The sequence below is a fragment of the Falco biarmicus genome, chromosome 2 (assembly GCF_023638135.1).
Source record: "Falco biarmicus isolate bFalBia1 chromosome 2, bFalBia1.pri, whole genome shotgun sequence".
Taxonomy (NCBI): Eukaryota; Metazoa; Chordata; class Aves; order Falconiformes; family Falconidae; genus Falco; species Falco biarmicus.
The window spans coordinates 114777506-114792129 of NC_079289.1; the positions used below are offsets into that span (position 1 = coordinate 114777506).

At 45.8% G+C, this 14624-nt stretch overlaps 1 protein-coding gene across 1 annotated transcript in view; it reads left to right on the forward strand.

Annotated features, from left to right (window-relative positions):
* The window catches only part of MPZL1 (myelin protein zero like 1), a 41895-nt gene that overhangs the window by 1773 nt on the left and 25498 nt on the right, over window positions 1–14624 (forward strand). The window lies entirely within an intron of this gene.

Consider the following 14624-nt stretch of genomic DNA (forward strand, 5'->3'; position numbering starts at 1 on the left):
TTCTGTTCCCATCCCTACAACTGTTGCTGGTTTTTTTCTAACTCCAACTCAGAAGTTATTCCTATGTTGGCTTCTTCTCTTTGTGTTTAAGCTGCGTATCCTTAATCCTCCTGTATGCTTTGAAAAAGCACTTTTATTTTTTCTGTCCACATGTGGAGTTGGCACAAGGTTAACATCTTTGCATGGGAATAAGTGACCAGAGTGCTGGTTTTTCATCTCTTTTGCATATGCAAAGTACCTTGGTGACTGGTAGGGAAAAGGTGACCTTCTCTAGAGTTTGGGGTTATAAGGAGCCCAGGGTTATAAATACTCTGCCTTTCAGCATGTTGTTCAGGTTCCTGCAGTTTTTTAAGGACCCACCTCCCAGTCCCTTTGCTCATGCTGGATTTTCATCTAGAGGTTCAGAAATCAAAAACTGCCAAGCAAAGGGGCAAAGGCAGAAGTGGCATTTTCAGAGGGCTGTTGCCACTCGGTTGCTTAGAAGTGATGTGTGGCTGGGTGACGCGTTGTACATAGCTTCACTGCTGTGGCTTGTGGCTCCTCTTCTGCCTCTTCATGTGCTTGACGACAGACCTGTTTCTGTGGCAAATAACCTGCAGTGAGACAGAAACGTCATTTAGGGGACTGTGTTGTACAGGCCCAGTTTCACATCACAGTCTGCTTTGCCAAGCCAAGTGGGTCACTGTTGCTTCACAGATAAGTGCAGATAACGGGTTTTAAAGCTTATTTTCTTGTGTGTACCTGCATGTGTGCATTCATCTTGCTTGTTTAGGCTCAGTCACCTGAAAATCTGATTGCTTCGTTTACTTGTAAGAATGAAGGATCATTGTCAAAGGTACTGTTTGGGATCTGTGGACATTTGTAGCAGTAGTAGTTAATCTAGGTATAATCTCTTGCATGGGTGGGTGAGCCTTGAACAACTAGTCAAGAATATCAAGAAAATACATTATTTTGCGATCCTGAATTTGTAAGACAGGTATCACTTAAAGCAATACTTGTATCTGTCTCTAACGTGAGGGTGGTGCCTGTTTGCTTCTAAAAGTCTCAAAGAATGCCTAGTCATTACTGATATTTCTACTATTCTTTTTGATGCCAACAAAAGCCATATTTTTTTCTTCTTTTTCTTTTCGTTCTCCTACTACCCCTTTTATATACACTCACGTACATGTGCACATATGCACAGGTCAGTAATAAGCAGAGGGGTATTGAGATGTTAGATAGCTCAAGTGCCTATTACTTACTGCTTTGAGCTCACCTGCACGTTTCAGTTGCTGCTTGAAATGTTTCCTGAAAATAACAGTGTAAGTCGGTGTTCCAATGCTCACTTCATGTTCGTGCCAGGTTTAGTCAGTATTGCTGTATTCGCCCTGTCAGGAGCTGTTAGTTCTTTTAGGCAGAGCCCACTGATGCTGCAGGTGGGAAGACTTCCTTGCCTGCAGTGCTAAGCAGGTTCTTCGGCAAAGGGAGAAAGTGATAAGGTAGATAAACTCTTCTCCTTGCTGGTTGGGTTGAGGGTGGAGCTGCTGCTCAGGTCACCTCACTTGCAGCAGCAAGAAGTTCTTGGAGTATGCTGAAAAGATTAGCTTAATGTTTTGGTGATAATAAAATGTGGTTTAGTGCCGACTTGTAAAATGGCTGGGTTTTGGCCCCTCTGTGTAAGTAGCAATGTGTGTGTCTCTTGTTATCTGAATTGCAACCGATTGTGTTAAGCAGCAATTCCACTGTCTGTCTGGACTTACTTTATCCTGACTGATAATAGTAGATAGTAAATGTTCTTCATTGTGGGAGTTCTCAGAACGTCATATGATGTGGTTTACATGGCTCTTTCTACCACCTACATGTAATTAACAGTAAACAGTCTGCAAGAAAAAAAATACATTTTTTTTTTCCAACTATTGAATGCTAACTCAGGATATCCTAGGAATACATCAGAAAGCTGGAAGGTCTGGGTATGAAAACATTTGCATCCTATGGTTTTTGTCTGTCTTTTTTGTGTGTGTTTGTGGATCTGGGTTGGTGTGACCCCACAGGTAGTGGTGAGCACAATGGAGAGGATGCTAACGTCTTGTTTAAGAGGAAGCTGTGGCAGGAGAGGACAAGAAGTTCTGAACCAGCTTTGCTGCTGGCGAAGAGGCTTGGAGAACTCTTAATTTCACTGATTTACTGTCATCTCAAAAGAGCAGTTACTTAGAAGAGCAAGTGTTCACTCAGACTAGGGTTTAGCGGTAAGCTGTATCCAGCGTGCTATGGGTATGGATCTCGACGCAGGGTCAATGTCAGTTTTGTTTGCTGTCAGAGGTGGTTGAAAGATGACCCTTCAGGTGATTTCACCTAGTTGTACAGATTTTTTTATTCCTACACACCCACACCCCCCTGCCCAATCTTTTATCTTTAAAGTGGCAGGACCGTTCTGTTACTTGAAAAAGTAACACGTCCTGAAAAAGCCACTTTTTTTTTTTTTTTTTGAAATTGAAGTTGTTTATATCAAAGAAATGTATTGGTACTCTTTGTGGCTGGGATAGAATTAACTTTCTTCATAGTGGCTTGTATGGTGCTATGTTTTGGATTTGTGATGAAAACAGCCTTGATAACACACCAAGGTTTTACATTGGTTACTTGTTTTACGTTGACTTACACAGCGCCAGGGCCTTTTCTGCTTGTCACCCTGCCCCAGCAGCCAGCGGGCTGGGGGACACGAGGAGCTGGGAGGGGACACAGCTGGGACAGCTGCCCCCAGCTGACCAGAGGGATATCCCAGACCACAGGACATCATGCTCAACAATAAAAGCTGGTGGGGAAGAAAGAGGAAGAGGGGCTGTTTGGAGTTAGGGCATCTGTCTTCCCAAGTCACGTTAGGCCTGATGGAGCCCTGCTTCCCTGGAGATGGCTGAATAGCTGCCAGCCGATGGGCAGCAGAGAGTGAAAGCTTTTGCTTCACCTGTTAAACTGTCTTTGTCTGTACCTGTGAGTTTTTTCACTTTTAATCTTTTGATTCTCTTCCCCCATCCCACTGGGGGGGTGGGGTGGGGTGGGGGTAGCGAGCGGGCAGCAGGGAGGACTGAGCTGCCCACTGGGGTTAGCCCACAACCCTCGTATATTGTTCCCTTGTGCTGCTGTGCCTTTCAGCTCCTGCATTTTTATTTAGCTCTTGAGTTGGCACTTTCCAGTTGGTGCTGTTGCTTTGGCTTAAAGTGTGCAGGTAAAACAGGAAGGCTGGTTGTTCTCTTGAACTCCTTACCTCCAGCCCTGCAGAAGATGCTTTGCGATATGTTTGCTGGTGCTTTACACGCATGATGTTAAGGGAGTTTGCCCTGGCACATTGGTTACACCCTACCTTCAGTGTTTGAAATCAGATTGAGGTTCTGATCCTTAAGGGAGGATTAAACTCTGGGCAGTGCAGCGGTTTTGTGGGTGGTGGCTGGTAACACTTTCCTAAGCACTTTCATTTCACAAGGTGGAGGTAAATCAGGGCAGGTGAACTCCAGGTAGGTGAAATGGCCAGTGCCAGAGGTGTTTATCTTCAGTTGGCTGCTGCCCAGCTGTTACGCTTTTCAGTAACTTGGTTTTGTAATGTGTGCAAGTGAAAGACGGTGAACGAGGCTCCCTCTTGGTAATAAAACTCTATAAAGCTGTAGGTGCTGCAGAATTTTTAAAATCTGACTGGTAACTATGTCTTGAAGTTTTCTGGTAGAGGTTTTACAGGATTGCTTGACTCTTTCAGGGTGGAAGGTGTTGGAGATGATGGCTGCATGGAGATCCTGCACACCCTGCTGCTTGGCAAAGTCAGCACAGGCACAGACTAAGGTGCTGCCCTAATCAAAGGGATGGCTCTAGAAATGACCTCGTATGTGTAAACTGGGGAAGTGATGTAGAGTATGCTACAAGGGAGGCTGTAAATACTTCACAAAAGAGAAGCATTCCTGGGAAGAGCCAGCTGAAGCAGGTCCTGCTTAGTTACTTAGTACTACTTGGTGCTTCCTAACGTTGCTTAATTGTTGTTGTTAGGTTAGGTTAGGGTGTTGGTCTGGTTTAAATGAAAACAATGGAAAAAGGGCTGTTTTGAACATGGGTTAGTTCCTGGTCAGATTTATCATGTTATGTTACGAACATGCATAGGGGGCTATTTAAATTGGCACCACCACTGACAAATTTTTGCGAAACAATGCTTTGAAATACGTAGCATGGGCTTTTTCTTTTGGTTTTGTGGCTGCACTGCTGCAGGTTATAGCTAGTTGTCAGTTTGCTCAGCAAGTAAATTGGCGAGTTTGGTTAGCAAGTAAGCGTAAGACTGCTGTGAAGAAGGTGCCAGAGCTGGCTGCAGGCGTGCAGCAGTCAATGGAGCAGTAAGGGATCTCATCCTCAGAGAGCTTTGGATTTGCTGGAACTGCTGAAAGTCACTTGCTAGTCACACCAGAATAGGTGAGCCATGTGACTGAATACCCTGTTAGCTGATGAGGGTAATCGCTTGGAGGGCTTCATTTCAGCTGTCTCTAACTCCTTGCTCTGTTAACTGGTGGGATTTTATTTAACAGGTTTTAACCAGGTCCCTCTGTATGCAGGAAAAAGCTCTGTGCTCACCTTTCAGGCTGGTGGAAATACCAATACTTGGCAAGAGGTGGACGTGATGCTGGGTCAGGAATGATGGCAGGTGGGCGTGACTGGTACTGAAATGGTTCTAATACCTTGGATGGTTCAGAGTGCATCTTCTGCAAATGTTTCTTGGTGTATAGAGATTTGTTGTCCCTGAGTTGGTTGCAATTCTGTGGATTGATTATTGTAAAAGGGGGGGAGGGGGTGCGGAAAGGGCAGCCGCTTAGGTCTGTTTGGTATGTAGCCTTTTTACACTGTATCTCCTTGTGAAACTTGTGTATCCTAAATTGTACTGCCAAGTTTGTTTTGGAAGTTGGTAGCTTCCATGCTGCTAATGCTAGATTTTGTCAAAAAGTTGCTGCACACCATCAGCAGTTGGCAACATGACTGGTACTTTTAACACAGTTTCAATTGAAATAGTACTAATAACCAGTGCTGACCTAGAGGGAAGCTTTTGTTCCAGCCAGTGATGTGTCCCACTCTACTGTTCTGCACCTTGGGGGTTTTTTTGTTTTGTTTTATTGTTGTTTGGTTGGGTTTTGGGGTTTCCTTTTTCCTGCAACTTCTGATCCTCAGTACTCTCATTTCTTTAGTAGACATTGTGACAGTTTTAGTAGATTGCTGTAGTAATTCTAGGAAATGTTTATGATGGTGGGATGTTTTCTTTACTCTCTCTGCCACGTGTTGAGCATGTGTAGCCAGCTTCTCTCAGGTCTTTAATTAAGCAAGCTTAATGGTATCTTTTTTTTTTTTTTTTTTTTTTTTCCCCTGGGAAAAACTTGGTGTGTTTCAAGGAGACTCTTCTAAGATGTCTTCTCGATCATCTTGTTCCATGTAGCCTTTCTTTAATCTTAATTCCCATTTTCTGGAGTCTTTCCTTGCGCCCAAGGAGTAATCTGGTGTGTGTGTTAGTGACTTTGTTAGTATTGCAAGATTGGAGGTAGAACAGCTGCCATCAGCTGTCCCGGTTACCCTTTGCACTTCCAATGGCTTTGCTTATGTTGCCCCTTTGGGTTTTTCACTGTTCTGGTTTGACTTTGTCAACAAGAACTGTTTACTTGAAGACTTGTAAACTTACTGGGTCATGGAAGGAAAACCACTTAAGGGCTGTTGAATGGAAAAATATGATGTCTGGTTTGGAAAGTACCTGAGCTGCTGATTGGTGTCCCAGTCTGCAGCACCGCCAGGGAAGTATTCTTTGTGATCCCCAAGGAAGAGTTACTAGAACAGGGCTAGATGTTATTGGCCTCAAGACTAAATGAGCATCTGCCCAAACCTGACATATGACTGACTCTGTAATTGGAGCATGAAGCAGTGCAACTATGCTTACTTGTTCTGGGATCTCAGCACCTTTACAAGCATCTCAATTTTATGCTTTCCAGGTTGAGAGAGCGTTACACCAGTGAAATTATTTCCTTGGGACTGAACAAGGAATCTGTGGCCTGGCCAGCAAGGGAGCTTAGACATTCTCTGCAGTTTCTCATGCTTGTTCCTCATTTCTGATGAAAAGCATGGGCTTTGGAAGTAAATCTCAGCATAGGTGGTTCTGCTGCCCCTTGGTAGAGCAGTGAGCAGCTCTGCATCATGTGGAGGAGACCACTTTGAAAACTGGCTCTGCTGCCTGGGAGCAGAAGGTGGTACCAAAGCTTAGTGACTCTGCAGACTTATCTTTTAAGTTCTGTCAAAGTAGGCACACAGGGGCATGCGGGGCTGAGATTCGTGGATGTTATTGACTGCTTTGGCAGCTTTGTCACAGCCTGCTTAAGGCTTCTCAATGAAACTGATTTCCTTTCACATGGGGTGAACAAGATGCTATTTTTTTCCCCTCATCGTTGAGTCAGGCAGAGCTTGGCTGAATGTGCAAAGCGGCCAAGGGAAAGCAAGCGTTGTGTTAGCAGATGCTCGTCTGAGCTCGTCTCTGCTCGGGGGATGAATGTTCCCAGCAGCAAGGCAGCAGGAGGTGGTAGGTGTTCACGGGCTAGGTGTCAGCAGATTTTCTTTCTGTTTTGTAGCGCTGGTAGGGTGCTGCAGGACTGGCAGTGTTACTGAAGACAGGAAGCCTTTTCCTTCAGCAGCCTGAATTACTTGATGAGATTGGCAGCCTGCGGAGCTGCTGTGGCAGCAGCAAAAAGCTGTTCTGGTGGTTGGCATTTGACAGAGAAACTAAACTGTTCTGTCCTCCTTTGAGGCCGTGGAATTTCGTTTTAGTTGCTTGGAAACTTACATGTCAAGATTGGTTGGTGTGACTTTGTCTTGTTGTTGTTTCTGTAGCTGATGTTGCTTTGCATTATAGTTGAAGGTATGGGGTGTAGGTGTTAAGGTTTTGGTGGCAGGGGTGGAGGGACAGCCTCTGTGAGGAGAGGCTGGGGCTGCGTTGTGCCTGATGCAGCCAGTTCCAGCCCGCTCCACTGCATCCACCGCAGGGCACGGCTGAGCCTCTCCGCTGAGCTGGTGGCACCTCTGTGATAATGTTTAAGAAGGACAAAGCACCACACAGGGAGTGAGGAGTGATCAAAGCCACCATTGCCGGTGGAGCTGTCATCCCCCACATCCACAAGTCTCTGATTAGAAAGAAGGACAACAAAAAATGATGTAGAGAGGAAAAAGTGTGAAGAACAACACTGCAAACCCCAAAGGAAGAGGGGAGAAGGTGCTCCAGGTACTGGGGAAGAGATTCCCCAGCAGCCCCTGGAAGTTTTGGGAGAAACTACTGTGGAGCAGGTATTCACCTGCAGCACATCAAGAGGACCACACTGGAGCAGGTATCGGTGCCATGGCCTGTGGAGACCCCAAGCGGGAGTAGGTTCTCCAGAAGGACTGCAAGCTCTTGGGAAGAGCTCATGCAGGAGCAGGAAAAGGTCTGAGGAGCAAGGAGCTATTATGGACTCACCACAACTCTCCATCTCCCCCTGGCTACCTGGGAGCAGGGAGGAGGTAGAGTAGTTGGGAATGAAGGAATGAAGTTGAGCTGGGGGGAAAAAAGGGATGATGGAAAGATATTTTAATTTTTGTCTTTGTTTTGTACCATCCAACTCTATTTTAATTGGTAATAAATTCATTTTCCCCAAGTCAAGTCCGTTTTGCCTGGGACAGTAATTTGTAAGTGATCTTCCTGTGCTTACCTCCACCCGTGACCATTTCCATCTTATTTTCTGCAGCTGTCCTGTTTGGGAAGGGATAGTGAGAGAGTGGCTGGCTGGGCATCTGGCAGCTAGCTAGCTGTGGGTCAACCCACCACAATGACATGCAAGGACATAGGTTTAGAAATATATGTGTATATATGCATTTTTATATCTATACACCTAATAAGACTTCAGACCAGATAGTGCTATGATGGATTTCTAGTGTGGAGATGGTCAGACAGTGTTTTTTGTTACGCTGACATACGTGGCTCCTTAATACTTGTGTGTTTTCCTTATGAAATACAGCATGGTTTGCTCCTGGGTGGAATGGCTGGCATGGATTTCACTTCCATGTTAAGGCTAAATGATGTCAATGAATTCTTAGTACGTGTCGTGGTTTAGCCCTGACCGGCAACCCAGCCCCACGCAGCCACTCGCTCGCTGCCCCTCACGCAGAGGGATGGGCAGGAGGATCGGGAAGGAACGTAAAACTCAAGGGCTGAGATAAGAACAATGTAATAGGCAAAGCAAAAGCCGCGCACGCAAGCAAAGCAAAGCAAACCCAGGGATTCGTTCCCCACTCCCCACGGGCAGGCAGGGCTCGGCCATCCCCGGGACAGCGGGGCTCTAGCACACAGAACAGTGACTCGGGAAGACAAACGCCATAATGCTGGATGTCCCCGTCTTCCTTCTTCCCCCAGTTTATATAGCCAGCATGACGTCCCATGGTAAGGAATACCGCTTTGGCCAGTTGGGGTCAGCTGTCCTGGCTGTGTCCCCTCCCAGTGTCCCGTGCCCCTCCAGCCCCCTCGCTGGCAGGGCCCGAGAAACTGAAAAGTCCTTGATTTAGTGTGAACATCACCCGGCAACAACTAAAACCATCAGTGTGTTATCAGCGTTGTTCTCGCACCCCATCCAAACCACAGCCCTGCACCAGCTACTGAGAAGAAAACTAAGTCTCTCCCAGCTGAAACCAGGACACTATCCACCCCTTATTCCATACCAGTTACATCATGCCACGCTTTCCAATACAACCTCATTAACCACCACTACCCTCCCCATCATTTGATATAATACACAAATATCATTCCCTTAGATATTTTTACAGGGGTAGTCTGTAGTCTATGAAATGTCCATTGAGTTCACTTAGTCCGTGAACGCGCTCTCTTATGGTGGTCACTCAGGAGAGGAGAGGTTGTGTGGGGTTATCGGGCATCACAGCCAGCTCAGGTTGGGTCACTGCTGCGATTGCACTGCTTTTTGTAAGGCTTGTCCTCCAGTGGTTCAGGTGGTTCCTGCTGTCGTCATTCCTATAACATGAAACTCACATCATGGACTACAACAATTTAAAGGTATATCCATTAAAATCTCCACCCCTGGTCCCTTCAGACCAGCCCTAGGGTGTAACATTGCACTTAACACCTGCTTTGGCTTGGATTTATCCACAGACTGCGGTCCCTTGGGGCAGTCCCTGCTCCAAGTGGAGCCTCGGCTATGAACCAGTCTCTCCAGGGGTATCCCTGCTGCGGCATAGGCTCAGCCACAGTCACTTTGAGGTGCGCCTGTTCCAACATGGCCTTATCCATGGGCCATCACCACCAAACTGCTCCAGCGTGGCCTTGCCCACAGCCACAGTCCCTCCAGGGTTGTACCTGCTCTGTCGTGGGCTCATCCACGGCCACACGCTTTGAGGTGCTCCAGCCTGACCTCACACACAGCCACTGATGCTTCAGGGTGTACCTGCTGCAGCACGGACTTGTCCACAGCCACAGCCACTTCGAGGTGTGCCTTCTTCAGCATGGACCTGTCCTTGGGCCACAATCGCTTCAGAGGCATACCTGCTGCAGCACAGATATAACCACGGCCACAGATGCTCCGAGATATACCTGCTCTGGCATGGACTTATTCACGGCCACAGGGGCTTTGGGGTGTCCTGCTCCCACGTGGACTCATCCACAGGTCACAGTCCCTTTGACTCGAGCTCACACTGGAGTTCCAGTCTGTCCAGTACAGCAGCACAGGAACAGCAGCGATGCTCTGGCCACCTGCCAGCCCCGGCGCATCGCCATTGCCGTTATCAAAGTGTTCCCGGGCACGGCGCAGGGAGCAGCACAGCACAGGATCAGCAGTGCAGCAAGCAGCGAAAGCGAGAAGTAGCTGCTAACGAGCTCTAGACTAATATACAGTGAGGCAAGCCAGCCCCACGGGAAGCACAGAAACCTGTCTCTTAATAGCTAAACAGCAATCAAAGCTATACATTTGATCTAGCACATTCCAATCAGATCTGCTGTTATCTTGAACTCTTCGTGCCCCGTTTTGGGCGCCAAAAAGGACTGTCGTGGTTTAACCCTGTCTGGCAACCCAGCCCCACGCAGCCACTTGCTCACTCCCCCCCCCCCCCAGAGGGATGGGGAGGAGGATCGGGAAGGAACGTAAAACTCAAGGGCTGAGATAAGAACAATGTAATAGGCAAAGCAAAAGCCGCGCACGCAAGCAAAGCAAAGCAAACCCAGGGATTCGTTCCCCACTCCCCACGGGCAGGCAGGGCTCGGCCATCCCCGGGACAGCGGGGCTCTAGCACACAGAACAGTGACTCGGGAAGACAAACGCCATAACGCCAGATGTCCCCAACTTTCTTCTTCTTCCCCCAGTTTATATACTCAGCATGACGTCCCATGGTATGGAATATCCCTTTGGCCAGTTGGGGTCAGCTGTGCTGGCTGTGTCCCCTCCCAGTGTCCCATGCCCCCCCAGCCCTCTGGCTGGCAGGGCCCAAGTCCTTGATTTAGTGTGAACATCACCCGGCAACAACTAAAACCATCAGTGTGTTATCAGCGTTGTTCTCACACCACATCCAAACCACAGCCCTGCACCAGCTACTGAGAAGAAAATTAACTCTGTCCCAGCTGAAACCAGGGCAGTATGGAAATTCGGTCCAGCATCTGGATGCTTTAACAGATCTTGTGGAGTTTCAGAGGAATGATTTGGGCATGTCTACTCCTGTCTATTAAGACATGAAGGCTAGGATTTCTCCACCAGGTGTTTTATCTACAGTGAAGAAATGATGGACTATGGGGACCTAAGTACCTATAATTGCAGGAGGGCACTATAACTATGTGCTGGTTTTCCAAAATGTTTTGTAGGGGTCTTGCTGCTGTTGTTTCATGCTGATTTTACAGGGAATTTGCGCTTTGTGGGTGAAAGAACTAAATGTCGTGCAACTATAGTTGAGACTGCTGCCAATAGTAGACTTCGATATTTCACAACACGCTTGACATTAAGAGTATTTCTTAACAAAAGCGCTGTTTCACAAGTGTGTGTTGTTTTTTTGGCTTGTGACCCCTAGTCATCAGGAAGTCCCACGTCCTTCTCTCTGATAAAACTTCTGGGCTGCTGGGAAAACCCTGGTGAACATAACAATACACTGACTTTTCTGTTGTTTTATTGAGACCTTTAAATGTGTATTGCTCAGGTGCTGCTGTACTAATGCACTTCTTTCCATTTTCCTGATCTGTGGCTCCATCATCAACTTGTAACCTGTAACAGCCTGTCTGAATCTTTCCATCTTTCTTTCATCAGACTTTCTGATTATTTCCTCATAAGAGACTTTATTTATAAATCGTATGAATGTCTCTATTACTAGGTATCTATAAGATAAATGAAGCAAGTTGCTTGTATTAATTAATAAACTGATGACTAGCCATTTCAAGAGGAAGGGAGTGTTAACGCTTTTCCCAGTGTAGGGTGGGAACTGTAAGCATCTAGTATTTAGTGATCTGATAATAGTTTCCGCTTAGGCTGTGTTTGTGCTTGTGGAAATAAGATGCCTGTGATTACAGTATTAATTGTTTGCATTCTTGGTTTGTTAAGACTCCTAGTGATCAAGCTGAATTGGATCCAAGGGAATCGAGTTTATTTTGATGTGTTCATAGGCTTAGTTAGCAGAACTTTTTCATTGAATCCAAGATCTCAGTGGAGACTCTGTTCTACAAAGAAATTTTAATTAGCTCAGTGTTAATTAGTGTAAACCTTCAGTGCAAGGAAGGATTTCCTTGTCCTGTGCTACCAAACCAAGTTTTCAACCTTTGCCTAGTAGAATGGGGGCCATATTTCTGTATACAAAAATGTAGAACAAAAGCAGTTCTTGCCCGAAAGATTTTTATTTTTTTTTAACCACTAGGAAACAAGTGTAAGCAACCAGGGGATAGAAGTAAAGGCAGGAAAAAACACCTTCAGCTTTAGCATGCATTGATCTCCGAGCAGTGGCAGCTTAGGCGCTGTTGGATTTATACAGATGCTGTTACCAGATATTTTGGAGGCACTTAAGAGGTCTTGAGGGAAGTTAAATAAGTTTTCAGTTTTTGAGCAGATCCTCCCAGGCATGAGGGACAGTGCCTAGAAGGTACTGCGATGTGGATTTGAAAAGTCTGATGAGATCAATGCTGTAACATGGCTGGGGCAAGAGTCCCTTAATCCTGAAACAGGGAGGGGTGACTGGACGCTTGGTGTCATTTAAATGACCGTGGCATGCATAGGTCGATCTCTATAACCCTGTGTAAAGTTGTCATGTCAGTTCGTGACCTTGTAACTTGTTTCTGGGGAGGGGACCATGATTTGCATATTATTGTGTTTAATGGAGGATATAGCCTTGAATGTAAGCAGTTTGTGGTAGCGGACAAAGGGAAGTATCCAGACTTTGACCTGTAGGATAGCCAGCAAGCAACTTAAACCAGTATTAAGTCAATATAATAACGCTGGTTAGTTGGAGATGTTGTATAAGGCGTAGTGCTTGCTCTGAGCGTGTGTTGTTGAGTACTACATCTTCTATAGTCAGTTAATGGAGGAAAGCAGTGATCTTGCCTATGCAGTGTCTTCCTCTTCTCAATGTCACCCTTGGAGCAGTTTGGTTACCAGGAACTGTGATACTTACTGGTCTGTTACTGACCATCTGTCCAGAGCAGAAAGGACATCACAGTAACGAAGGCCAAGATACAGACTGGAGTTTTTAGACCAGTGTCAGCTGAGCAGGTGGCTAGAAACTCTGAAAGACTCTGTCTTGACCTCAGAAGAGTTCAAAGTCAAAGATGCTGTGCAGGTTATGAATTGGAGAGACATGTGGCAGGTCCGTGGTGATAAACGCAGTTGTGGAGGGCTCTGAGGGAAGAAATGAACTCTGTTTTCATCCCATTTAGTGTGAGCTGACAACTTAGCATTGACAAAGATGTCAGACTGAGACTGTTCTTTGAACATAAGGAGACAGATCCTGAGCAGAGACACAGATCTGAGTAGTCAGTGCAGTGATGGGAGCTGAACTTGTTTTGCGGGTGAGATCCCTGAGACAAGATACTGAGGAAAAAAAAGAGACCTGAGAATAGAGAGAGCGTTGATGAAGAGTGACGATCCATGATGGGAACAATAAGAAAAGATTAGTAAGTAAGTAAGAGTAGTAAGATTTTTAAGAGTGTCATGTCCTGTTTCAAGAGTAGGAGGATTGTCTGAGAAGGAAGGTGAGGCTGGAGTCTTCATTGAAGTGTGGGGGCTGAAGATGGAGCTGGTGAGAGCTGGTATAGTTGGAGCAGTTTTAGCTCCAACAACACTAGAGGTGAAAAAGAAATGGCTGAAAAGGCATAGGTGGGGTTTTTTTTCCTGACAGTTTTGATGGTAGGTGAGAAAAATAGAAGCATCCTTCTGCTGAAAAAAAGAATTAAAGCGGTTGAAGGCTGGAAGAGATGTTCAGAGGGAAATATCTGGGCTACGGGCAGTTGGACAGGGTGATGGGATCAAGGAGGATCTATGGGAGAAGAGCAAATGTTTATCTTTGCCCTACCTACCTTGCAGACCTTCTCTTCCTAAAGCTCTCTTCTGTCTCAGACAGTCTCCTGTGATAATTTTTTTTCTTGAGAGGAACTAGGCTGAGTAAGCTTGAGGAATGGAGAAGTAAGTGTGACTGCAATATGACTCAGAATTCAGCTGAAGTATTAAAAAAGCTGGAGGAGCTGGAAGAAGGATGTAATCCTGGCAAATGTGGAAAGAGAAGGAAAAGAGCTGGAGCTGGAGATGATCCATGTGGATTTTATTAGGGCAGAAGAGGCCAAAAAGTTCAAGGTAGTGGGAACTGCCACCCTATCAGTGAAAGTACAAGAGCAGAGGGCTAAGGGTGAACAAATGTCAAATGTTATGGCCTCTCTATTACTTCTAAACAATCACGTTAAGATTTGAGGAACTGGTGTCTCATGCTGTAAGACCACAGAGGCAGGAAAAAAATTTTGAGGCGGTGCACATTGAAAGAACAAATAAAATGATGGGCTTTTTTTAGGCTGGGGGAAGAGAATGAGCAAAGAAAACATGGAGCTGGGACAACAACAGAACATATGAAAGTTAAAATTGCTGGAAATATCTGTACAAGATTACACAGTTCCTGCCTCCCCAGACTGTAGAGAGAAGTTGGCTTTTAATTTTTTTTTCTTTTGCTTTGCTACAGTTCTCTCACAGGTTGCTGGTGAGTTAGAACAGTGACTTCTTTAGATGAAGCAGATCTGTGCTACCCACTGCCTGTGTGTGGCAAGGAGTTCTCCGTACCACGTACAAGCAGACAATGTCTGTGCAGACTCTTTTCCTCCTACACAAATGCTGAGGGCATCTTGCTTGTTTTGTGCTTGAAAGGAAGGCTTGTCCTGTGGCTTGGATGCAAAACAATGGGTTTTATTTATTTTTTCTTTTCTACTCCATTAGCTGGAAAAAATACATAAAGCACAGCAGCTCTGAGTTCATTTCATTGAACTGCTAGAAGCCTTTGTATATTCCAAATAAATATTTGGTAATTGTTTTACAAAGGAATATTTTTTGGCCCATAGTCCAAGTACGTACAAGAGAAAGGAAGCTCTGATACAACCTCTTGGGGAAAATAATCCC